We start from the raw sequence: 17,473 nt of genomic DNA on the forward strand, positions 1-17,473 counted from the left end.
AAAATCCATAAAAATCAGTATTTGAGGTTCTATTTATAAATATCTGTAAGAAAAAACTGCTTATAGAAAAATGTTATGAATCAATAAACTCAATTAATGAGCATATAAATTCCATTAAGGAAGTTTACATTTTTCAGATTGTTAGTGCTAGCTTTAAGGAGTTTGGGGGTGGGGAGCAAAACATCCAGAGATGATGGGCCCTGAAACCAGAGAGACAAGGTCTATATTCCAACTCTAACTTTTCAGCGTGAAGCACTGAGTGAGTTATACAACCTTTCTCAGCTTTGATTTCCTCACCTGCAAAAAAGGACAATATACATTCAGAGTTGTTATGTGGGCTAATGTTAGTTTATGTTAAAAATTTGGCAGATGGGTAATTCTTAATAAGTGGTATCTTCCTTTATTGGCCATTAATATTATCATCATTAAGGAGGTCAGAGGACTTATTTAATAAAGTTTACAACTCATATTCCTTACAATTAAAATATAATTCATATTATTTATAAAGTTGCACCTGTTTCTCCTAGTATTTGGTCATTGACCTTAGAGATAAATTTATACATTACTTAAAAATACATTACTTACCATAATATGTATTAAAAGTTGTAATTATTTTTCATAGACATTTATTAAAATAAATGTAGAGTGAGACTTACTCTATAATAAATGTAGAGTGAGGCTCTTTCAAAGATGTTAGCCAGTGTTTTAAAATTTATGTAAAACTAATATAGAAAAAAAGCATAATTTAAAACCTATATCTGCAGTAGATGATAGTGGATTATATTTACCAGTCTTCTGACTCTTCTGTCCTTAATAGAAGCACGGAGCAATGGCCCGAATAACACTTAACCACAGATTGGGTGAGTGAGAGCAGACTTCTCTTACAAAGGAAATTACAAGGCTAGTTTGCATTGACTGGTTTAAACAGCAGTCTATCAAGGACACTAATCTGAGAAAATTACACAAAGACAGAAATGGAAGGGACTAGGCTAAAATAATGTCTTTTCTTTTTATATTTGTATTTCTGAATCATGATATTTTGAAAAGGTTCTGATGATAAGTTAAGGGACCTTACTATTTCATTTTAACACTAACTACCAAAAATTATTTATGAAATCTACAATTTGAAACAGGATTCTGTAAGCCCAAATCCAATAACTGTTTGCTGCACAAGAAGCATGAAAAACGTTAAAACCTTCCATGACAGATATGTTTAGCAAACCAGAGATTTCATCATAAATATTGCTATGAGGAATATAACAAAAATTAAAGTATCCAACTGCAGATAAAATATTAATATTATAAAAAACATACACTGTATTGAGAGAAGGATATAGGGGAGCAAAATTCTAGCTACCTATTTATCTATCTATCTATAATTAATAGCTCGTTCACCAATTCTGTTTAAGCCTGGCATGTTATGTATTACCTTCATGGGATTCAGTAATGTCTTTTTCTCATTTTGGATTTTGGGTTATGGTGATATTCTTTAAATTGCCATATCTACTCATATGGTTTACTGATTGGTATTGTCAACCAGACTGTGTAGATATATTTTGAAGACATATTTAGCTTTTGCTAGTGGAGCCATTTCAGATCAGAAGTAGAAAAAGGGGGAAACCACTCAGTCTAAAGTTGAGAAATAAACAAACAAAACAACTAAAAATAAGCGAAAAAATTGCATAATGCTCAGTGATCATTAACTATGGCCTATGTGCTTAAGGATGCCAGCCATCCTATAACATATAAATAAGAGTGGAAAAATATTTAGAGACGTTACTCACACTGCCCATGTTAAAGTATTACTACTGTAAGAAGTCATCAGTAAATTTTAAAACAGCGCCCAGTTACTCTTTCTCTGTTACTAGTTACTGATGGTATCTTCCCAAGCTATGGTCAAACTCTCTAAATAAATAAACCAATAAAACGCTTGAGGAAAAGCCCTTAATCTACAACACAGTGACTTTGTAGCTGGGAAGAAAAAACTTTAGAAAACAGACTTTTGCAAATAATACTAGGAACAGCATTCATTCTTTTACCTGTGGTGTTGAAAAAACACAGGCAGTGTGAGTCATTAACAGAATACCACAGAGTCCAACTGGGTGCTGGCATTGTTCCGAAGAATAAAATAGACTTGGTTTCTAACCTCAGAGACCTTGGAGTCCAGTGCAATATCCCTTATTATTCTTCCTTTCACATCCAGAGAAGATGGGCATGAACCAAACTATCACCTTATCATATACGCTCTGCTAGTGTGTCAAAAGCAAAGGTGTCCCTGGTGGGAAATAATGTTCAAGAGGTAAGGCCTCTGAAGTTTCAGACATATACCTCATTGTATTAGTTTCCCTCGATTTCCCAAAGAGTACTATTATAATTGGGACAAAATTCTAATTTATTCTTGCATTATAACATGTTATGAAAAATGAGAAGAAACTATATCATTTTGGAGAGATATGTTATATAAATCCTAGGTGTTCTCATATGAAATTACTCAACACATTTTGGTTGTGTGCTCATTAGATTCAACAAAAACTCATCATGGCCCTGCCCACTTTTAACAATAGAAGATAGTATTGAATATATTCACCAGAAATTTTAATAAAATGGCAGAGAATGATAATGATGTTATGGCTATAAAATTAGAATGCTCTGAGAGTCATCCCTCAGAAGATGAGAAAAGCTTATTTTGACTGGAGAAGCAGGTATTGCACTAAACCTTGACACAAGCTCGAAGTGTGTGGAAAGAGCAAAGGGGAATCCAGGAGAAAAAATAGACACAGAGTTAAAAAACACCCCCACCCTGCAATTTGTCAGATAGACAATTCATCCTCCAGGTTTTCCTAAGTACTTATAAACCAAGCTGAAACTAGAAGATCAGGATCCTGAAGTACTTAATGGGAAGACTGAGGGGGAGTCGGTAGTGGCACTGTGGCATTGGCCAGATTATGGCTGATCTTGGTTGAAAATTAATGACTCTTTACTTTGTTAAGCAAAGAAAATCACTGAAAACTTTTGACTATGATCAAAACTGGTCTTTAGGAAGTTTAATTTAGCAGCATTTGAAGAGTTAGTTAGAGATAAGAAAAAGTCTAGCAAAACATTGTCCAGGAACAAAGGAAATGATAAGGTCTGGAGTGATCTCAACATTCTAGGACTTGACAGTTGAATGGATTTAGGTGGTGGGGGAAAGAAAATAGTCCATAATTACTCTCAAGTTTCGAATTCAGGTGACTCAGAGACTAGTATGACAATAATCAGTGGGGTGCTAGAAAATATTTAGTAATCAACTTTTAGAAAGTAAGAAAGAAAAAAAGAAAGAAGAAAACAGTGCTCTGATTAGGTAGCGTTTGTCATTATCTGTGGTGTAAATGCCCCACCTCAGAGCTGTGAATAGCTGTACACATGGGCCCTCATAAATTAGTGCCAGCAAATGTCGCTCCAGCACATCCCTGCCAATGATGGATACAGAGAGTGAACAGGAGGAAATCTGAGATGGAAGCTGGGAACTTCAACTTTGGGTACAATGATTAGAAATGATTAGTGGGAGTATCTAAATGGGAATGTTCAGTAAACAGTGGAAATGCTGGATTGTAGTGGAGTGAAGTCAGTTATTTATGGGTTGTCTTATTTACCTTATATTAAAGGTAAATAAGATTACCTAAAGAGAGATTTCAGTGAAAAAATAGAGATAATGACAGAATGTTAGAAAATATCTGTATTTGGGGAGCAAGAGGAAGCAGAGAATGAATAGTCTGGAGAGGCAGAAGGCAAATCAGAAGAGTGCTCCATTCTAGAAACCAAGGAAAAAATATTTGAAGAGGGCTTGGTTGAAGTGTCAAGGTGGCAGGTAGGTCAGGGGTAATTAAATTGAAGCAAAAATCTTTGAGATGAGTTTCTTTAGGTCACTGGGACCATGGTGGGGCAGGTTTCAGCAGAGTTGGGTGAGGTGAGAGTTTTAGCAGTGTTTATCTTCTCAGTTTCCCAATTTATTTTTGACAGCAAAAAATGAAAGGGTAGCATCTTATTTTTTAATTTTTTGAATAATTATTATTGTAATGGAAATTTAGCTGCAACACTAGAAGAAAAACAAACTCTTATAAGCCTTGGTAGTAGGAAAACTGGCTTTACTCCAAAGTCAAAAGCTTGCAAGTTCTACCAGACCTGACCCTGGCTGCCCATAATTTGCCATGAACCTCACTTAGTCAGACCATGTGGGAGAAGAAAAACTCTCATGGACAGCTGTGACCATGCAAACAGAAGCAGTGGAATGAGCCAAAATCAATCCCACGAAGAGGAAGAATATGACAAAGCATTTGCTTTATGAGAATTTATGGGGGTGGGAGAACAAGGGAGGCAAGCCAAGAACAAATATCTGAAAAAAAATTTTTTTCTAGAATGACTTGTGTTGTTCAGCCAATTTAAAGTTTGACATAACAAATCTGTCCTCTGAACCCACAATTTTTATTTCCCAAGTTTTTCCCCATGTTGTTTTCTTCATGCCTGGCTTCAGATGTTCTCTGTCCTGCTACATTTCCAGTTTTTACCCAAAATGTAAGCTATAGTCCATCTTTCTTCCTCTTAAGTACCCTCTTTTAGTCACATTATTGCTATTTTTCAGATAATCTATAGACATATAATGAAGACCAATAAATATCTTGTAAGTTTCTATCACAAACAGTACACACTCGAGTTGACACAATGATTCCAAGTCTTACATTGCATTCTGATTATTTCATGTGTGCATCTGGTTCTTTTTATTTTAAAAGTTTTGATCTTGTCTCTTTCTTTTTGTAAACCTTCCTCCCTATGTAGTGCAGAGTTACAGGCTGTTTAAAAATATTAACTGATGCTTATTGAATTAGATTGAAAGTTAAAAAACCAAAATTTTATTGAAATATTTATTGGCAGTGCTTTGTAGAAGCTATTGGATATCTGAAGATAAACTATAGTATATCTTTGTTTAAAAAACACTTTTTTTTAAAAGTAGGTTCTGGAGAAAAAGAATGGTTATTCTAATAAATGAATTTGAAAACAACTGGAAGATAAAAGTAATTCATCAATATCATCAATTTCAACTATAACAAGAATAAGGCTTTTTGAAATAAATTAATTAATTGACCCTCCCTGTATTCAACTACAGGCATCCATTATTTAAAACAGGATTTTGATGATCAAAGCAGGATACAAAGAGGAAAAAGAATCCGTGTTTAAGGGAGGTTTTTTGTGGGGATTTTTTTTTTTTGGTAGTGAGACAAAAGTCTTGTGAATCAGGATTTGTGGCAGAAGAAAGAGGGCTTGTAAATTCCAAGAGCTAGGTCCATATACAAGTTAAACCATAACGGTTTAAAAAATACACTCTAGTATAGGGAGGAAAATAAATAATTTGATGTAGGGAAAGCTCAATTTCATTCAAAAGAAAGTAAAAGTGTAATCCTAACAGTGGCTTTGAGAGAATTCAAGGGCAGGAGGTACCAAGTCCTGGCAGTCCCATCAAGAAGATGTAAAAGGTGGAAATGAAGGCTTGAAAAAATTCTCATCTCTTGATGTATCAGGTACAGCTCAGAAAAAGTATGAACATCTGGAGAAAATACTTCAGGTCAGCATGGTGATAGCCACATGATGTCCCTGAAAGATTTCCAGGATGTTGTTTAGAAGTTGCTGACCTAGAAGTTTGGGGATTTTTTTTTAGACTTAGATTTTCTCATTTATTTATTTCTTATTGTTGTTAAGTAAAGTTGTCTCCATCTTCCCCCTACCACTCCCCCCTGCCCCACTGAGGGGGAAGTCCTGAGAAGAACCTTCATGGATGGTTCAGGACAACATCTAGTAACCTCAATAAAGGGGAAAGAGCTTCATGGCTTAGTGAGGCAGAGAGGGGGTGATAGTGTTGAAGTTATCTGGAAGGTCACTTTAAAAATCTAAGAAGCTCAAGGGGTACAGTAGTTCCCACTTATCTGCAGGGGGTCCATTCCAAGACCCTCAGTGGATGGTCTTAGACCTCAGTGGAAACCACTGATGGGATCAAACCCTATACAAACTATCTTTTGTCCTATGCATATGTACTTATGGTAAAGTTTAATTTATAAGTTAGGTATAGTTGGCAATTAACAATAATAAGTAATAGTAAAATAGAGTAATTATAACAAGATGCTGTAGTAAAAATTACGTAAGTGTGGTCTCTCTCTCTCTCTCATAAACTACCTGGAAACCAAGATGGCTACTAAGTGAGTGAGTACCCAGTTGGGAGATACACTGCATGGACACTGGACAAAAGCACAACTCATGCCCTGGGCAGGACAGAGAGAGACAGCAGGAGATTTTATCACACTACCTAAGATAGCACACAATTTAAAACATACAAAGTAGGTATACCTAGAATTATCCCTTTAATATTTTCAGTCCTTGGTTGACTGTGGGTAGCTGAAGCCACAGAAAGTAAAACCATGGATAAGAAGGGACTACTTTAGTTGAATTGAGAAGGAATGTACTTTCAATGAGACCACCATGGTGAGGTTAGGAGCCCATGAGAGGAAGTCCACCAAAGATTCTGCAGAATCAGTAAAAGCTGAAATGGAGCTGATAGGCCAGTGAAGATTGAGCTGGATATTTCCTTGAAACTCACCAGACATGAATTTCAGCAATGACATCATGCCCACTCACCCCCACTCCCTAAAATAGTACTAGCGTCAGATGCCTTGTGACTGAATAAAGGAGATCAGGTTAGCTTTGTCATATCATTCATCAGCAAAGGTAAAAGATATGAAGGACAGCACACAGATCTCCTTCCTGTTCACAAGGAGGATACAGAAGCTTTGTCATGAATCTAGACACCATCTTGAGAAATAAGAAAGGAAGAAGAGCAGTATCACTAAGAAGAAGCTAGACTTTGAATTAACTGAATATTTACTCAAAAGACTTTGTTTAAATGCACAAGTCTGGCAAACCAACTTCAAGTTTGTGTTCCCTGATACCCACTGGTTTGAAGGCCTTGAACATTAGTCATGACAAATGAGGAGCAACATTTATTTTTGCACATTTTGAATCACAGATTATACATTTTGATACACAAACTAATGGCAAAGAAACAGTAATGTTGGAAAACATGGTTTGTGGGAATGGTTTTTAAGTTGCTGTGATATTTCTTTTGCCATTTGTAAGTTTACAGTGAAAAGCAGAGAAAGAAAATAATTGAAGAGAAAGCAATTTTTCCTTTGTACGAGCAAGTAGAGAAACTAGGTAGTGAGATATGAATACCAATGGTAGAGGAAGGCACAATCTCATAGCAGAGGATTCAAGCTATTAAGACTAGTGATACTGCCAGGAAACTGATAACAGTCCACATTTTCACCATCTGAAGCATCACAATAAAAGGAAGAAGTTGGTTTTGTAAAACAAAGTAGGATTAAGTAAAGTATACTAGGATAAAGTTTACCACCAAAGGTATAGCATCTAGAGAGCTGTGTTTATTTAAATCTTGCTCTAAGATTGTGCCCTACTTTAATAAACTATGAACATGTTAAAAATGTAGTAATGTATTTATATTAATTATTTTAACAAATGGTTTATTTTATATAAAAAAAGCTGGAGGGAAAACACACTATGTGGAATTTAGAAGTTCATGACTGGACAGTGCCTTGTAGAATGGGTTCATGTTCATAAACCAGGCATCACCAAGAACCTGTTAGGAGCTACACAGACTGGAGATGTAGTTTCAAGGCACCACAGAGATATTATTAAGTGGAAATAGGTGTCACATTAGTAAAGACATGATTGTATAAGTAATCTGTGGAGGATATTTTGATTATCATAGAAATTGAAAAAATTGTCAATTTGAAGTTTTGTTTTAATATAAAAATAAAGTTACCTGGAACTATTTCTTTCAGATGGAAAATTTTTGGTTTATTAAAAACAGGATTTTGGTACAGTTAATAGGTAATGTATATTTGTTATTGCACAATGTCTTTCAATGCTCTTGAAAAAGTCATTCATATTTATTGTCATATTATTTTTCTTAAGAAAAAAGTTACCATTTTATAGCTCTGTAAATACCACATAATGCCACAAAATTTTAAAAATTTTAATAAATATTAAAATAACTTGGTGATTGTATCCTCTTCTTTAAAATATTTGCCTTTCCAATGCACTTTTTTCCCCAAATCACTAGGAAAAATTTCGACTATTAAACTTTTTTTGTAGTAAGCAGAGTGTTTATTTTTTAAATTACTTTTAAAGGTTGTTTACATAGATACGGATTTACATAATTCAGTGACAAGATTTTTAAAATGTGTAGGCTATTTTATATTATTGCACTTACTCTTTAATAATGTATAAGGGGTTTTACTTTACATAAGTAAAGGATAATGCATAATATACAAGAGGTGTAGTGCCAATTAATTCAACCATAAAATTAAATGAGACGTGTATGAAAGGATAGAAATAAAAGCCTGCCTACTTCAACCTTCACAGTCTATCCTTGCAATTATGACTTACATGTTACAGCACATAGGTAACCCCCTAGCTTACTGTGAATGACTGAACAGTTACAAAAACAAACAATGGTTGTACTACCAATTGTGCCTTAGGTGAGGAAACCTTCAACTAAAACCCTGCGCGTTAAAAGAGGAAATACAAATGAGCATTGTGGATTTGCAAACATCTTCAACTTCACTAGTAACCAAAGGAAAACAAGAAAAAAAGATTTCAAATTGTTGCCCATTAAATTTGGTGGAAAAGTTTTGTTTTGTTTTTTATTGTTGACAGTCATGCCTGGCAGTGTGCACTAAGTGGGGAACTCAAGTACATGATCGCTGGGAGCATAACTTGGTGCAACCTTTCTGTATAGCACTTTGAAAATAGGTATAAAGTAATTGCAGACATTCATAGGTTTGAAACATATCTATCTCCATATCTGAGAATCTAGCCTAAAGATATAGATGTAAGCCTGTGGACCACGTGCAAGCATTTTCATTGTACACATAGTGTGAAAGAAAAATGGAAATAATCTAAATGTCCAAAGATAAAATACTAGTTACATCCAAAACAGAACTCTTTCTGTTTGCCCCATTTGGAGATAGAAATATGGGCTCCTGAGTTCAGTTCTCCACTACTCAACATCAAACTTGACCCAGGGGCCATTTTATCCCACCATTATTCCTTTCATTAAACTATCATTTAATCAATATTTATCATTTACTGTGGCAGACACTGTACTAGGTGCTGAGGACACAAAGATGAGGTACATGTGGTCTCTGCTAGTGAGGAGCTCATTGCCAAACAGGCACCCTGTGGTCTCCATTACTGACAATGATTGACCTTTTCTCATATCAGCATTTGATTGGTTTTCCTCTGCTACCTGTCTAGAAGGTAATATTACCAAAAAATTCCTCAATAAGAACAGACACTAGAATTTATTTTTATAAAGTTTGGGCATCGGTGATTAGAACCAATCAATCCTTGTCCCTTTTTGGAAATTAATTCTAGTTAAGAGCCTCCCCAGATTTGGTCTGGATGATTTTCCAGGCCTTTACACATCTTTATTTTATTTCCATCTGGTACACACACACATACTTTTTTCTGAGGTGAAATTCACACGAGATAAAATTAATCACCTTAAAGAAGGATTGTAGCACACTCATAATGTTGTGCAACCAGCACCTTTACCCAGGTCCAAAGCAAGGCTCCCACCCAGGAAGCAGTTACTTCCACCCACTCCGACTCTGTAAATATTTTTGATCGTTTTTAAAAAATATTTTACACACTTCTTCACTCTTTGCCCAGCTAAGGCTTTTCAATACTGAGAGCTTGTTTTTGGTCTCATCAGCATTTACTCTGTTCAATGTTCTATGTGTTGCAGGGAGTTGATATCATCTAATATTTTTTTATTTCTGTGATGAACACTTAAGTTCCAGACTGTTCGATGTAATAAATTATTTTTGTGATAGCTTTAGCATAAATTATTTTCAGGACAAAAGTATTATATATGTGTGTGTGTGTTGTGAACATTTAAATAATACATGAAGGAAAATGTAAGAGTCTCTTGTAAATCCCCCTGCATTTATCAGCGTAACCACTGGCAATAATTTACTGTTTAGCATTGCAGACTATTTCTTGACTCAGTCATATGTGTATACCTCTTCCCCAAGTTATAGTGTGTATTAGTTATATTATATCAATAATCAGAATTTTACTTCTTGTTCATTAATTTTATGTTTCATTTATTCATGTATTCTTCCAACCAATATTTATTTAATGTTTATTAAATGCCCAAAATTTTTCTAGGTGACGAGGCAACAGGGTGAATAAATATGTCAGCATCTTAAGGTCATTATTTGAAATGTACATCATTCCATCATCTAGATGCACCATAATTTAATACAATTCATTTAATTATTCTTCTCCTGGTTGGCAGCAAAAATTCCTTTAAACAATGTTTATTGACTCTCCACCGGATAGCTCAGGTACTAGACTGAGATGAGGAGTATGTTTGTTTCCCGTTTTAATGTAACAAAATAAACACTAAGTAGCATTCAGCTTTACTTTAACAATATTTAAAACAACCTTGTTTATATATTTGAAATAAGTGAAGCTTTTGAGGGTGATGTGGGTAAAGCTAACACAAGCATTCCAATTCTTTGCTCAGGAATCTAGGGAGTGAGTGCATCTGCCCCATCCTAAAAGACTGTGCAACAGAAGAAACAATCAAAATAATTAAAACTTTTCTGGCAAGTAAACCATTCGATTGTTACCTGCTCAATGAGAATACGTATAAGACATAAAAAATGGATGTCTACTAGTTTATACACCTTGACATGTACTATAAGAATATCAAATTCTCAATCTGAGTGAGTCCTTTCTGCACCTTTTGTGTGTGTGTGGTTTGCTAGTTTGTTTTGTTTTGTGGGAAATGGGCAATATTTGTGCCTTTTCATTTGCATATTTGGCTGTGTGGAAACCCCAGGGAATGAATCATTCAGGATAGCTGAAAATTTTAATCATTTTTGATGGAAATCTTTCTAAAATGTATTTCACACTTCCCTGCCTTCTTAAACAGAGTGGATGGAATGTAATTAATCTTTTTTTGATAACTTAGTTTTATCATTATGAACATTAATGACTGTGCTGTGTTATCCAGAGATGGCGTCCCCGACACTGATTGTTGCATGCAGGAGGGCCTGTGATCCTATTCGTCTTTTTTAATATTCGTCAGGTAACACTCCTCCCTCACTGGCAGACACTCAGAGGCCACTCCCACTGTTGCTAGTGAAGCTGCACGGTGTAGGTAGAAAGAGGTGGGCTGAGGATGAAGATGAAGCTGTGTTCAAATCCCAGCTCTTTATCTGGGAGCCAATGACTCTTTTAATCTCAGTGTCTTCCTCTGTAAAGTGATCACAGTAACTCGCTTAACAAAGAGGTAATAAGGATTAATAATGGGTTTTATGTATGTTGAAAAATAAACCAATGTTAGTTCCTGTCCCCATCAGGGTGCCTACTAATAAAAAAGCATTTTTCTTGACTATATTGAAACTTCTGTCCTGCTTTGGGACAGGGTTTGGGTGCCAGAGTGCAGAGGCTTATATGCAAATTAAGATGGTTGTGGGTGTAAGACCTCTGGAACTCTCAGATTTATTCTATAGACTTCATATTATCAAGTGATTGGATATACTAGTTACTTCTTATATCCTAATTATATAAGAATATTTCTATCTCCATAAAGTAGAGTTCTGTAGGGAGAAATGCAACTAGGGTATTTTGAAATCTATACATAATGTGGAAAATATTTTAAATCAGTCTGAATATTCTGTTTTAGATTACCAACTTGGTCAATTACAAAATGATTGCTTTTGAAATTTAATCACTCTAGTTAATAAGGACCTACCAAAAATATTTCTCATTTCTAAAGATAAAACAATGAAAAAAAGAGATGAAAGTATCTGCCTACATGTAGCTTTCATTTTTGAAGGAGACATGAAAATAAAATACATAGATATTAAATGCATAATGCAGCATTTTCTATGTCTTCTTAAGAAAAACAAATGAGGAAAGGGATCTATAAAGCCAGAATGGAAAAGGAGAGGTTCAATTTTAAATACAATAATCAATGAAGACCCCATGGAAAGAACAACATTTCAAGATAGGCTTCAAAAAAAGAACCATAAATATTTTTGCTAGAAAACTCTTTCAAGAAGAAGGAATAGTGAATATAAAAGGAAGCCAGAAGGTATCTGTTATGTTCAGGGAATAGCAAGGAATCCCAGAGACTGGACCAGAGTAGTTGTGTCAGATGGTGATAAGGGCTAAGGACAAAAATCAAGAACAAAAGGGTATTAAAAGTGTGTGGGTTGATGTGGTGAGTGATGTTAAGGCACAACTTTAAAAAAGGTAAGATGACACACTTGAGAAAATACTGAAGTTGACAAGGAATCAAGCCTTTCAGACTTTTAAGGTAATAGCCTTCCGGGCAGAAAAAAAAGCAGATTCAAAGAACTCAATGCACAGTGTTTCTGGGTGCCTCAAAGACCATCAAAGAGACCTGTTAACCAAAAGGAGCAATTCACAGGGTGAGCAGTGAGAGATGATGTTAAAGGGATAGCAGAATCAAGATTACTAGTGCCTTAGGTCATAATAAGATATTAACTTTCCTATGTATGGGTAAACTGGGGAGACATTGCAGGGTTCTTAATCAAAAGAATGATATTTTTTTGCCAGAACTATTAAAGGGATCATTCTGGTTACAGGATTGAGAATAGGTTATAGATTGATAAGGGACAGATCAGGAAGAACAGTTATAAAGCTATCACAATAACCCAGGAGAGACATGGAAGATGACTTTCATGAAGTTAGTTGTTAAAGTGATGGAAAGATGTAATTATAGTCTATATATATTAAAGCATAGCCCATAGCCACTGCCCATAAAGTATCAAAAAAAGAAAAGAGATAAAAAATGAGCAATAGTAAGTTAAATTGAGGAAATAAAAAGAAGGATATATTTTCAAATGGGCTGTTACTTCAGCCAAGAATGAGTAACAGAAATCAGTTACCCTTCTATGGAAACATCTAAAAAATTGAATGGAATATATGAATAAAAGCATTTAAGATATTTAACATCAGTAATGAAAGACAACGATTCTTGACTAATTAACAAGATGAATAATGCATCTGCCCTGACTTACTGTCTGGGGAGTTTCCAGGTTGTGACACAGAAAGGGGAAACCTAGGCTATGCCCAATGGGCTCTGGGAGTGGAGGAAAGAAAACTGGAGAGGCCAAGGAGGCAGGGGTTTCCAGAGAAAACAATAGAGAGAAAAGATCTGCAGGGAGAGGAATTGTCAGAGATCTCTACAGGGTCCTGCCCTAAGTTCAGCTGAGAACTAACCAGTGTCAATGTGTGAAAAAAGTATTTGCAGCTGGGAAAGGGACCACCATAAAAATCAGAGGAAATAATGTCCAAAGCTTACAAAGCCTTTTCCAAAAAGACAAAAGAGGAAAAAAAATCTCATAATTCATGAAATAGAACACTAACAGCATTTTGCCAACAATTAGGACAAAATTAATTCTAGACTAAACACTTCTCTGATCCTACTTAATAAAGTTTAAGAGCAAGACCCAAAAGATCATAGTTTTTCCAAGTAACTTAACTGCAGCTTAGGTCATAACTGAAGCATATTCATAGGAATAACATACAACAACTGAAAAGGCAAAATTTGCAATGTCTGCCACACAATAAAACATTACCAGGCATGCTAAGAAGCAGAAAAACACAAGGTCTAAATAGAAGAAAAATAAATTAATTAAGAAATAACACAATTGATGCAATTAATAAAATAAGGCTGTTAAAACTGTTATTAAAATAATATTTTATATGTTCAAGAAGCTCGGAGGGAAGTAGAACATGTTCAATAGAGAGAAGGAAGATATGTGGAAAACCTAAATAGAACTTAGGCAGAAACTTTAATGCTTTGGTGAAAAACAAAAACACTGGATTGGATTAATAGAAATTTGACGTCTCAGAAGAAAAGATAAGAACTTACAGCTATAGAAAAAGAAACTATTTTAAAAACTCAGAGAAAAAAAGAGACTAAAAAATGAAAACAAAAAATAGTTAGGTGTAAGATTATTTAAACAGTCTAACATACATAAAATTGGAGTTTCAAAGGAGGGGAGAAAGGAAGGTAGAAGGGATAAGAAGAAATATTTGATGAAATAGTGGCTGAAATATTTCCAAATTCACTTAAATACCTAAAACAAAAAACCCAAGAAATTGAATGAACTGCAAAGATAACAAATTTGAAAAAAAAAAGATACCAACATTAACATTGCTTAAAACCAGTAATACATAGACAATTTTAAGTGCCATAAGAGAGAAAACATTACATGCAGAAGGACGAAAATAAGGCTTCTCAAAACTTCTGATGCACATCAAAAGTAGCAGCATCTCTAAAGTATTGCCAGATAAAAAAAAATCAACCTAGAATTTTATACCCAGGTAAAATATCTTTCAAAAATAAAGCAAAATCAAGACTTTGAAGATATATCAAAAACATAAAGAAATTATTGTTGGCTCACCTGCATTATATATAATAAATTTAAAAGGAAGTTCTTCAAGCAAAAGCAACATTATCCCAGAAGAAAACTGTGTCCAGGACTGAAGGACTCATGTAATAATAACTACATAGGTATATAAAAAATACATTTTCTTATTATTTAAACATATATAAAATATGTTTTCTTATTATTTAAATCCTTTCAAAAGACTTGTCTACTTAAAGAAAAATAATATATTGTGAAGTCTATAACACACATTGAAGTAAAATGTAAGCAAATAATAGCACATGGTCTTCATGATGATAAATTAATGAATAGTGTAAGTTTTTATGCATGAAGTAGCATACCATTTGAAAATAGACTGAATAAGTAATGCATACTATAATCTATTAAAGTAATGCAAAAAAAGGTTATAAATGACAAGTGAAAGTACTTAACGACTAGAAAGAAGGCAAATTTAACAAACAAAAATAAAGAACATAGGATGATCAAGACTGCGTCTTTCCTTTTGTGGCCCTCGGTGACACTGAGTCCTCCCGCGCCACGGCCTGTCTGGAGGTACTGTGAGGTTTCCCCGAGAAGGCGGCCCTGGGGAGGCTCCACAGCCTGCGCCTGGCAGTGGGAAATCATTTTAGGTTATGTGAAAGGCGTGCGTCCCCATTTCTAAGGCTCACCAGAAACTCTGACTAGAAGAGAATAATTAGATTTTGCACCAAACCACAGGAAAGTCCAAAAGCTCCACCTCACACCTACACCCCCAAAGTACCATTACACAAACCTACAGATTGGTAGAGGAAGATCCTGGTATGGTCAGGTCGTTTCAAAAGGTGGGTGAAATCCCAGAGACTGTCTCGTTTGAGAGGCTCGATGCTGCAAAGAACAAGATCCAGGTAGAGATCAGCGATGTAATGACTGCCCTGACAGTGGCAGGGTGCATCTGGGTGCTCCTTGAGGGCAGGAAGGCTGCCAAAAGACGCGGGTCTTGAATGAGCCTGAACTTAGAAAAGAAAGTAAGGGAGGTTGAGATAAAACAGAGATGGGGGGGGGGGGGTAAAAAAAATGTACTTAGTAAATTTATATAAAAAAGCGTCTGAGGGAGGAAGCAACTACGAGGACCGAAACAGAGTAGCACGGGTATCGGTGTTGGCTGGATTTTGAAAATCCAGGAATAATGTTTCAGCAACAAGCCTATGTTAAAAGGAATGTGGTACGAGGATCCATTTCACAAAAGTATGGATTGTACAAACAAACCATTTCCCTATTTGGCTCTAGAGGTACAAATAAATTTTCTTGCAGAAAAAAAAAAGAACATAGGGTAATTAGAAACTAGGAGAAAGATGGTAACTTTTAACCCAGTATCAACAAGAACGTTAAAGGTTTAGATTACAAGCTCCGACTTGGATAAAACAGCAAAATCTTGTGCCTGCAAGAAACATATTTTGATTGTTAAAAGACAAACAAAAAAGTAAAGGATTGAAAAAGGCATGTATGCTATACTGGTACTAACCAAAAGAAATTTGGAGCGACCGTATTAATATCAGACAAAGCAGACTGTAAAGGACATTACTATGAGTAAAGTAGTACATTGACAACATCAATAGGACATAATGACCCCAAATGTTTATACACTTAAAAACAGAACTCCAAAATACATAACACATAATAAATAGTACTGAAAGGAAAAAGAGACGGATATATAATTATAAATAGATTTTTTTATTTAATTATTTTTCAACTACAGTATTCTGTCTTTTACTCCCATCCCAGCCCACCCTCCCAGTGCCCCCCACCTCCCTCCCATTTCCAACCCCCTTAGTTGTTGTCCATGTGTCCTTTACACCAGTTCCTGTAAATCCTTCCCCTTTTTCCCTAGAAATTCCCTCCCCTCTTTAACGATTGTCTCTCAATAATTGAAAAACAAGTAAGGAGAATTCAATGAAGATATGTATTTGAACAACATATCAGCCATTCAGACCTAGTTGACTTATCCAAAAACAACAAAGTAAGTACTATATTTTTTCTTGGATAGACAAAGTATTTACAAAGATTAGTTATGTTTTAGGCAATAAAAAAGCCTCAGTAAACTTGAAAAATTCAAAGCATATTTTCTGATGACAATGTCATTACAATGAAATGTAAATAAAAGTCAATAGCAGAAATATCTCTGGAGACTCCCCAAAATATTTGGAATTAATTAACAGTATTCTAAATAACTCATGGGTTAAATAAAAATCAAAATGAAAATTAGAAAGTGTTTTTAAATCAATGAACATGAAAACATAATATATCAAGTTATGGGATGAATTGAAAGTCATATTTAGAGGGAAAAGTATGTTACTTAATGCCTACATTAGAAATAAAGGTCTAAATCAGTAACTTCAGCTCAAGAAAGTAGAAACAAAAAGGAAATTAAACAAAAGTAAGCAAAATAAGGAAAATAGTTAAAATCAGAGCAGAAACAAAATTTCTTCAATAGATAAAATCAATGAAAGCTTTTTGCTTGAACAGATCACTAAAGGTGATGGGCATCAACTAGGTAATTAGAAAAAATATGAGAAGATGCAAATTAGTAATATTATGAATGAGAGAGGTGATATCCACAGATAGTGAAAGGATACTAAAGGAATATTATAATAGCTTAGTATAAAAAAATCTGACGAAATTTAGATGAAATAGTTACATTTTTTCCAAGTCACGAACTATAAAAGCTCACTCAAAAACAAATAGATAACCTGAATGGCCCTATACAAATAAAGAAATTATAATGTAGTTAGACATTACCACAATGAAAGCTATAGGTCCAGAGAGTTTCACTGGAGCATTTAAGATAAATAACAATGATTTAATACAAACTCTTTTAGGAAACTGAACAGAAAATATTTCCTAACTCATTTGGTGAAGCCAGCATTACTGCGATACTAACCAAATATCAG

The 17,473-nt window shown here is 34.7% G+C and overlaps 1 pseudogene; it reads left to right on the top strand.

The window, feature by feature from the left end:
* Window positions 1-829: 829 nt before the first annotated feature.
* On the top strand, window positions 830-15,669 carry LOC119042741 (protein FAM162A-like; annotated as a pseudogene).
* Window positions 15,670-17,473: the final 1,804 nt, after the last annotated feature.

This window comes from Artibeus jamaicensis, unplaced genomic scaffold, assembly GCF_021234435.1.
Source record: "Artibeus jamaicensis isolate MK-2021 breed Jamaican fruit bat unplaced genomic scaffold, CSHL_Jam_final scaffold_1019, whole genome shotgun sequence".
In the NCBI taxonomy this organism is placed as follows: Eukaryota; Metazoa; Chordata; class Mammalia; order Chiroptera; family Phyllostomidae; genus Artibeus; species Artibeus jamaicensis.